This window comes from Salvelinus sp. IW2-2015, linkage group LG19, assembly GCF_002910315.2.
Source record: "Salvelinus sp. IW2-2015 linkage group LG19, ASM291031v2, whole genome shotgun sequence".
NCBI lineage: Eukaryota > Metazoa > Chordata > Actinopteri > Salmoniformes > Salmonidae > Salvelinus > Salvelinus sp. IW2-2015.
The window spans coordinates 7,741,312-7,750,580 of NC_036859.1; positions in this window are offsets into that span (position 1 = coordinate 7,741,312).

Here is a 9,269-nt window from a genome sequence, read left to right on the forward strand (position 1 = left end):
ACAAGAACCAATCATCACTCCCAAAAACACACCCCTATGGAACAATCCTTGTATAGCTTTTCACAATTCACCTATAAATGGTCCACATGGAAAACTAAAAGGCATAGAAACCATAATTACTTGGTGATAGGAAATACAATTATTTCCATTACAGAATTAAAAAAGCAATTTTGACTAATGACATTTCAATTTGAAAATCTTTTAGACATCAGAGCAATGTTGAGGGAATCCTGTTTCAGTCAGAAAATGATACTAATATGATAGATAAGATATACACAACCTTGCAGAGAGTCTATCCACTGACAATCTCTTAGAAAGAATTAGAACTATTGGGACTGAAACTAAAAAAAACTGATATTGGCACAAGAAGGAGGGAGTGTTGGAACATAATTAATGAAATTACAGTTTATGAAAATGTACGCTTAATCCATATAAAACTAATGTATAGAATTAGTATACAAGATTTTTTTTTAAACACAAATTCTACAGCCAACGGCAAAGTATGTCTTTAGTGTAAAGTTAGAATTAGTTAGGAAGTAGTCAGAAAATTGGCTGTCGGACCTCCGAGTGGCGCACGGTTAAGGCTGGCCTTAAAACCCAACCCAGGTCACACAGACCTGGTTCGATCCGCGCTGTATCATAACGGCTTTATCGCAAGTCCCATAGGGAGGTGCACAACTGTCCCAGCATCGTCCGGGTTAGGGTAGGGTTTGCCGGGGGGCTTTTACTGGCTCATCATGCTCCTAGCGTCCCCTTGTGGCAGGCCGGGCGCCCGCCGACTGACCTCGGTCGGTCAGTTGAACGGTATTCCTCCGACACATTGGTGTGGCTGGCTTCGGGTTAAGCTGGTGGGTGTTAAGAAGGTGGTTTGGCGGTCATATTTCGGAGGACACATGACTCGACCTTCGCCTCCCGGGTCTTTGGGGAGTTTGCAGCGATGAGACAACATTGAAAAAGGGGTAAAAACCATAATAATAATACAAAAAAAGCTGCTTCAGAAGTTTTACAATTTAGATTTATTTGAATCCGTCTATCTGCATATTTCATGACATATGAGGGTGAGGTGAGATACCCAATGGGTTGGACCATACTTTTCTCATCAATCATTTTGAAGAAACGTTTACTTAAAAACTGGAAATCAAATGATCCTCCATTGTTAAGACAGTGGATGAATCAAATGCATTATAATTTAAATATTGCGTGTTACAAGCACTGGAAACGGCCAAGGTATGAACAATGAGAGGGAATGTTGGAGTGAGACCAATGGAATGGGTATGGATGCTGTGGACAAGTGGGTTTGAACAGGTGTGATGTTCATTGATGTTTGTTGGCATTTGTGTCATCTGTCTATTATTCTGTCTATCTATGTTTTCTGTTGTTTGAATTGAATTGAACGTTCTGTAATGGTGCAGGATACTTGCTTGGCTTTATAACATTCTCAGCACATTTAAGGATTTGACAGAAAACATTATTTGCTGGGTATTTCATTACTTAATAGAACGTTCCTAAAAGTTCAAACATGGTTACATTTCATCACATTTGAGTAACGCTCCAACTGGTTTGACATTGGGAATGTCTCAGATAGTTCACAGGTCTTTAAAAACAACGTTCTTCTGTGGAATTTCAGTTCTTCAGCATCAAGTCAAATCCAATCGTATTAGTCACATGTGCCGAATACAACAGGTGTTCCCAGAACCACAGGAAACCAAAAAATGTACGTTCCCACAGCTTCCAAGGAACAACATATAACTGATTATGTTGGATTCAAGTTAAAGAATAGGACTAATTTAAATCAAACTTAAATGCACTTTAAATAAACATTTGATTGGTCTATTCTTTAACTTAGATTTTTGGTTGAATCCAACATATAATTATTAATTTGTAAACAACCTTGAATTAAAAACTTAGGCTGCAGGATTGGGGTAAGGGAGAGATAAAAACCCATGGTGTATTTATATATGGGCCCATTCTGGAGAGCTCTCAGCTCTGTCATCTCTCTTAGAATCTGTTGAATTTCCTTCCATATTGTTATAGTGTTCTTAACTATAAAGTTGTTAATGTTCTTAGCTTTATCTGTTGAAAATAGACACGGAAAAGATTATGGGGATGAGCAGGCACATATTTAATATGTACCCATTGTTCCTCTTTAGTGCATTTAACAATATGATTCAAGTAAAAGCCTTGGGTGGCGAGTTGATACAATTCCACGTCTGGAAGGTCAAAACCACCCTCAGACTTTGGGTGAGTTAAAACGTTCCTTTTTATTCAATGAGTTTATTTGCCCATATTAAGTCTGTTATTGCCGAGTATACTTTTTAAATGATGTTCTGTTGGTGTAATTAAGCAATGATCCGATATCACCATTTTTTTAACCCAGTAAATTGTTGAGTGCATTTTTGGAGAAAAAAATGTACTAAATTCTTGAAAAGCTTTTCTTAGGTAGAGAAAGAATAGGAGTAGTATTTTATAGTTGGGAATAGTAATCTCCAGGTGTCCTGTAAATTATTCATAGATATAACCTTTTTCAGCCTCTTTGGAGGCTCCTTGAATTTGTATTTTTTATTTCTATGTGATTTAGGTCACCTGCTAAAATAATCTGGATTTGATCTAATATAACTTGAATTCAATCTAAAACCACCAGATTTTCCCCTGGGGGGATATACAATGAAATCAATGTGTATTTTTCACCATGTAAGGTACATTTACATTACATTTACATTTAYATTTAAGTCATTTAGCAGACGCTCTTATCCAGAGCGACTTACAAATTAGAAAACGTCCTTGTCCGTGTGCTGGGATATAAGGGAAAAGGGTGTATTTTTATTCATCAGAATACCTACACCTCTGCTGTTTACTACAGTAGGTGGCCGCATAGGCCTCTCCAACCAAGCTCTTCTTTAAATATTACATTTTTTGGAAATGTAACTTGCAGGAAAATCACATCTGCTGACAACCTCTTTAAATGTTCAAGAACCTTATGCTTTTTTTTGCAATCATGGAGCCTGTGCACATTCCATGTTCCAAAGTTAACCTGGTCTGTTCCGTCTATCTTTGAAGAACCAGATGAAACATTTTAGCAGACATGTCATATGAGGGTGGTCGACATTCCAAGAAATGGAAGAGTCATAGTATGAATACATAGTTATTGTATACATTACATATATAGAATGTGTGAACATGTAGTCTGAGCAGACAGTTAACAGAGAACACACCATTTTTTAATTTTAAATTTTACCTTAATTTAACTAGGCAAGTCAGTTAAGAACAAATTCTTATTTTAATGACGGCCTACCCCAGCCAAACCCTAACCCGGACGACGCTGGGCCAATTGTGCACCGCCCTATGGGACTCCCGATCACGACCGGTTGGGATACAGCCTGGAATCGAACCAGGGTCTGTATTGATGCCTGTAGCACTGAGATGCAGGGCCTTAGACCGCTGTACCACTCGGGAGCCCAAACATTAAACATAATGCAACGTACTTCTTTGTATTTTGAGGCACTGTGCCTTTTTAGGGCTTTTACACTCTAACTCCTCTCCTAATGTACTTTATATGGGCAAATAAACTCATTGAATAAAAAGGAACGTTTTAACTCACCCAAAGTCTGAGGGTGGTTTTGACCTTCCAGACGTGGAATTGTATCAACTCGCCACCCAAGGCTTTTACTTGAATCATATTGATAAATGCACTAAAGAGGAACAATGGGTACATATTAAATATGTGCCTGCTCATCCCCATAATCTTTTCCGTGTCTATTTTCAACAGATAAAGCTAAGAACATTAACAACTTTATAGTTAAGAACACTATAACAATATGGAAGGAAATTCAACAGATTCTAYAAGAACCAATATCACTCCCAAAAACACACCCCTATGGAACAATCCTTGTATAGCTTTTCACAATTCACCTATAAMKTGGTCCACATGGAAAACTAAAAGGCATAGAAACCATAMATTACTTGGTGATAGGAAATACAATTATTTCCATKACAGAATTAAAAAGCAAWTTTGKACTAATGACATTTCAATTTGAAATCTTTTAGACATCAGAGCAATGTTGAGGGAATCCTGTTTCAGTCAGAAAATGATACTAATATGATAGATAAGATATACACAACCTTGCAGAGAGTCTATCCARCTGACAATCTCTTAGAAAGAATTAGAAACTATTGGGACTGAAACTAAAAAGAACTGATATTGGCASAAGATGGAGGGAGTGTTGGAACATAATTAATGAAATTACAGTTTATGAAAATGTACGCTTAATCCAGTATAAACTAATGTATAGAATTTAGTATACAAGATTTTTTTTAAACACACAAATTCTACAGCTCAACGGCAAAGTAATGTCTTTAGTGTAAAGTTAGAAAGTTAGTTAGGAAGTTAGAGTCAGAAAATTGGCTGTCGGACCTCCTGAGTGGCGCATCGGTTAAGGCTGTGCCTTAAAACCCTAACCCAGGTCACTACAGACCTGGGTTCGATCCCGCGCTGTATCATAATCGGCTGTTATCGCAAGTCCCATAGGGAGGTGCACAACTGTCCCAGCATCGTCCGGGTTAGGGGAGGGTTTGCCCGGGGGTGCTTTACTTGGCTCATCATGCTCTAGCGTCCCCTTGTGGCAGGCCGGGCGCCCGCCGACTGACCTCGGTCGGCAGTTGAACGGTATTTCCTCCGACACATTGGTGTGGCTGGCTTCCGGGTTAAGCTGGTGGGTGTTAAGAAGTGTGGTTTGGCGGGTCATATTTCGGAGGACACATGACTCGACCTTCGCCTCCCGGGTCTGTTGGGGAGTTGCAGCGATGAGACAACATTGAAAAAGGGGGTAAAAACCATAATAATAATACAAAAAGCTGTCTATCAGAAGTTTTACAATTTAAGATTTATTTGAATCGGTCTATCTGCATTTTTCATGGCACATGAGGGCAAGGTGTTCAGTTCAACCCAATGGGTTGGACCATAATTTTCTCATCAATCATTTTGAAGAAACGTTTACTTAAAAACTGGAAATCAAATGATCCTCCATTGTTAAGACAGTGGATGAATCAAATGCATTATAATTTAAATATTGAAAAAAAGGGCTACAGAGGGAAATAGAATAGCGCAATTTGATTTGAGGGGAACAATAGAAAATGCAGTGGAACTGGCTTCGAGGTCCAGAGTTGGTGTTTAAGGGGCATAGAGTGTTACAAGCACTGGAAATGGCCAAGGTATGAACAATGAGAGGGAATGTTGGAGTGAGACCAATGGAATGGGTATGGATGCTGTGGGAACAWGTGGGTTTGAACAGGTGTGATGTCATTGATGTTTGTTGGCATTTGTGTCCATCTGTCTATTATATTCTGTCTATCTATGTTTTCTGTTGTTTTAAAATTGAATTGAACGTTCTGGTAATGGTGCAGGATACTTGCTTGGCTTTATAACATTCTCAGCACATTTAAGGATTTGACAGAATAACATTATTTGCTGGGTATTTCATTACTTTAATAGAACGTTCCTAAAAGTTCAAACATGGTTACATTTCATCACATTTGAGTAACGCTCCAACTGGTTTGACATTGGGAATGTGCTCAGATAGTTCACAGGTCTTTAAAAACAACGTTCTTCTGTGGGAATCTCCCTCTGATGCAGCAGTGAGTTGGAATGAACAGCTGTTTCTTTGTAGTGACTGGGTGTGTTGATACACACATCCAAAGTGTAATTAATAACTTCACCATGCTCAATGGGATATTCAATGTCTGTCTTCTTATTTTTACCCATCAACAAATAGATGCCCTTCTTGCGAGGCATTTGAGAACCTCGCTGGCCTTTGTGGTTTAATCTGTTTTGAAATGCACTGCTCCACTGACCTTACAGATCATTGTATGTGTGGGATACAGAGATGTGAACAAGTCTAACTGCAGCTTCATTAAATAGTACCCGAAAAACCACAGTCTTAACTCAACAGTGAAGAGGCGATTCCGGGATGCTGCCTTCTAGCAGAGTTACCCTGTCCAGTGTCTGGTGTTCTTTTGTCCATCTTAATCTTTTTTTTTTATTGGCCAGTCTGAGATATGGCTTTTTCTCTTTGAACTCTGCCTAGAAGGCTATGTTTCACAAGTTTGAACAGCACAGTACAGTACTGCACAGTTCAGTACACTAGAGCACAGTAGAGTATAGTATAGTACGGTACAGCAGTATTTAATTTAGTAGAGTACAGTACAGTGAGTTTTCAGTAAAAGAGTAAGTCAGTTTAGTTCAGTACAGTAGAGAGTACATTAGAGTAAAGGAGGGTACAATACAGTATTATACTGTACTATACTCACTACTGTGCTGTACTATATTTGTCTTTACTTTTCTTTACTGTACTCTCCTGTGATCTACTGTACTGTGCTGTCCAAACTTAGTCCAGTCTGGACCGGACCAATTCTGAACCAATCATCGTTGTCTGTTTGGGCACATCAAGGCCGGTCTGTACTGGACCAAATTTGAACCAATTATAGACATCTATGTTTGGGCTGAATATAGGCAGGTCATTCAAAAATCACGTTAAAACGGTATATTGCACACAGTGAGTCCATCAACTTATTATGTGACTTTGTAAGTACATTTTTATCCCTGAACTGATTTAGGCTTGCCATAACAAAGGGGTTTAATACTTGTTGATAAAGACATTTCAGCTTTAATTTGTAATCATTTCTAAATCATTTCTAAAAACCTAATTCCAGTTTGACATTGGGGTATTATGGGGTATTGTGTGTAGACGGGAACACAAAGTCTCAATCCATTTTAAATTCAGGCTGTAACACAACAAATGTGGAAAAAGTCAAGGATGTGAATACTTTCTGAAGGCACTGCATGTCAGGTGCGAGGAGCAAGAGTTCCAGGGGAAAATGCACTTTATTCCGGCACCGAAAATGGTAATGCCCAAAACACAGGGCGCAAAAACACTGACCACCAACACGGGTCAACACGGTCCGGAGCACAACAACACCTACGACACAAACGTGAACACAAAGAATCCCGCACGACAAAGGGCGGTTCCACACGCTTACATAGGGAAGCAAATCAAGAAAACACAAAACGGAACAGGTGCAACTAATAAGACAAAACTAACAGAAAAGGGAAAAGGGATCGGTGGCGGCTAGTAGGACGGTGCGACGACCGCCGAGCCACGCCCGACAGGCGGGGGAGCCACCTTCAGCGGGAGTCGTGACACTGCACATGAAGATTAAACAGGTACAAACATGTGTGTGCTGTGACTGCCTCACACGACAATATAAGAATGTGAAATAAAAAACAACTACATTTCGTTTTTAATACATCATATAAAGGGAAAGTAACTACAGGGTGTTTGACTGTCAGACTGGGCAGCTGTGCTGGTGACAGCTTGGGGTAAGGTGAGAGGGTGAACATGGTTTATGTCTCCCAGCTTCTTTTCCTCTTCTTAATTTGATGAGGAGGAGAGGGAAGAGAGCTGTCTGAGCTCTGTACATAGTCTTCATCACTCCAGAATCCCCTGAGTCATCTTCATCACTGGATGTCTGAACCATCATCACCATAAATGTTTCCTCATCTGGCTTTTCTCCTTTTGCTCGGGAAACATTTATATAGGAAAACAAGCAAGGTCAAGGGTATGTTTGAGAGTATCACTACACACCTAATTAACTAATCAATTACTCATTACTACGTTGATAAGCTATATCAGGTGTGTCAGTGCTGGGCTCGAACAAAGCTGTATAATTGTACTCTCAGAACCAGAGATGTGACCACTTGAATCAACCTGCAACCATTGTCACACAGCAAGTCTTCTTTCGCAATAACCTTTGTGTGTGTGTGCGTGTGTGTGTGTGTTGGACTGAGCCACTTGCCTCTCTGCAGGTTCTCCTGATTGAGAGGAATGAACTGTCTGGTCTCTGGATTCTTTGTTCATAAGTCAGAATGGAAAACAAAGACAGAATACATTAAATCGTCCACAGGTTGGCTAATTAATAAATGTATTGATTGATTGGTTGATTTCACAATGAAAGAGAGTGAACAAAGGCACGAAAAGAATCAAACAATGAATGACAGAACTTATTTGACAAACAGGCTTTACTCATCTGACACTGTTTCTTGCCAGCACAACGTCTCTTCTCCATCACAGACTTGAGGTACTGAAGTACAGAACAGATGTAGTCACAGTGCATCCAGTAGACCCCCCCACTTTTTTTTTACCAGAATTCGTGATTCCTCGATTAATCAGGGAACAATTACATTCTGGCTGATATTAATCTATTCATTTTCCAATAAGCGCAATGTGGGACTTGGTCTGAACTGAACTTCAAAGGTAATTACATTTTTTCAGCAGTCAGCGAAAACATTATTAAAAACATTGGTGGAAAACAGATTGTTCAATGTTCCAATCTAGACAATCATCTAATAGCCAAGCAATGCTCTACTACTGTTCCTGTCATACTCACTCGCGCGCTGTGGGGTTCTTAAATTCCTTCATCTTCGGGTCATCGGCTGTAGATCACAGGCGATCCCACGGATCAACACTTATGTCATTCTACCTCTCGTGCCAAAGATTCCAATTCACAGTGATGATGCCTGGAGTGAGAATAAAACACATGACATATGCAGTCTAATAAACGGCGATCGGCATCGTAAATGGTATACCATAAACGGCTACGCATATCGTCAATATTATGACCGTGCCTGTTATGATCAATTGTCGCAATAAAATAGTGATTGCAATGCTCCTAGTATTTTTGTGTGGTGCTTCTTATACTGTCGATTACCTACCTTCCCGATTGTGATACTGCGTCTGTTAGGAAGGTTCCCTTCTGAAAACAAAAAACAAGTTTATGCATCACATGGGAAGTTCAACACCACCTCTCGGTGTTGAATGGTGTAGTTAGAGACTGGTGAATTCCCTTACATGGTGTGGCAAAATAAGTTTGTCACTGTTTCTAGAACAAAAAATAAGTTGTAAGGGAGCCTCATCCGTCGAAACCAACTCATAAATCCGAGGTCAGGTGAATGGAAAGCACCGGTTGTTTGTTTTCACCCTGCATACCAGATCTTTACACTACGGATTAGGCTAATTACATTACAGTACCTTTAGAGTCATTGTAAAGTTTGATTTAATTAGTCCTATTCTTTAACTTGAATCCAACATATCATTATAGTTGGTCTTGGAAGCTGTGGGAACGTACATTTTTTGGTTTCCTGTGGTTCTGGGAACACCTGTTGTATTCGGCACATGTGACTAATAGATTGGATTTGACTTGATGCTGAAGCACTCGCC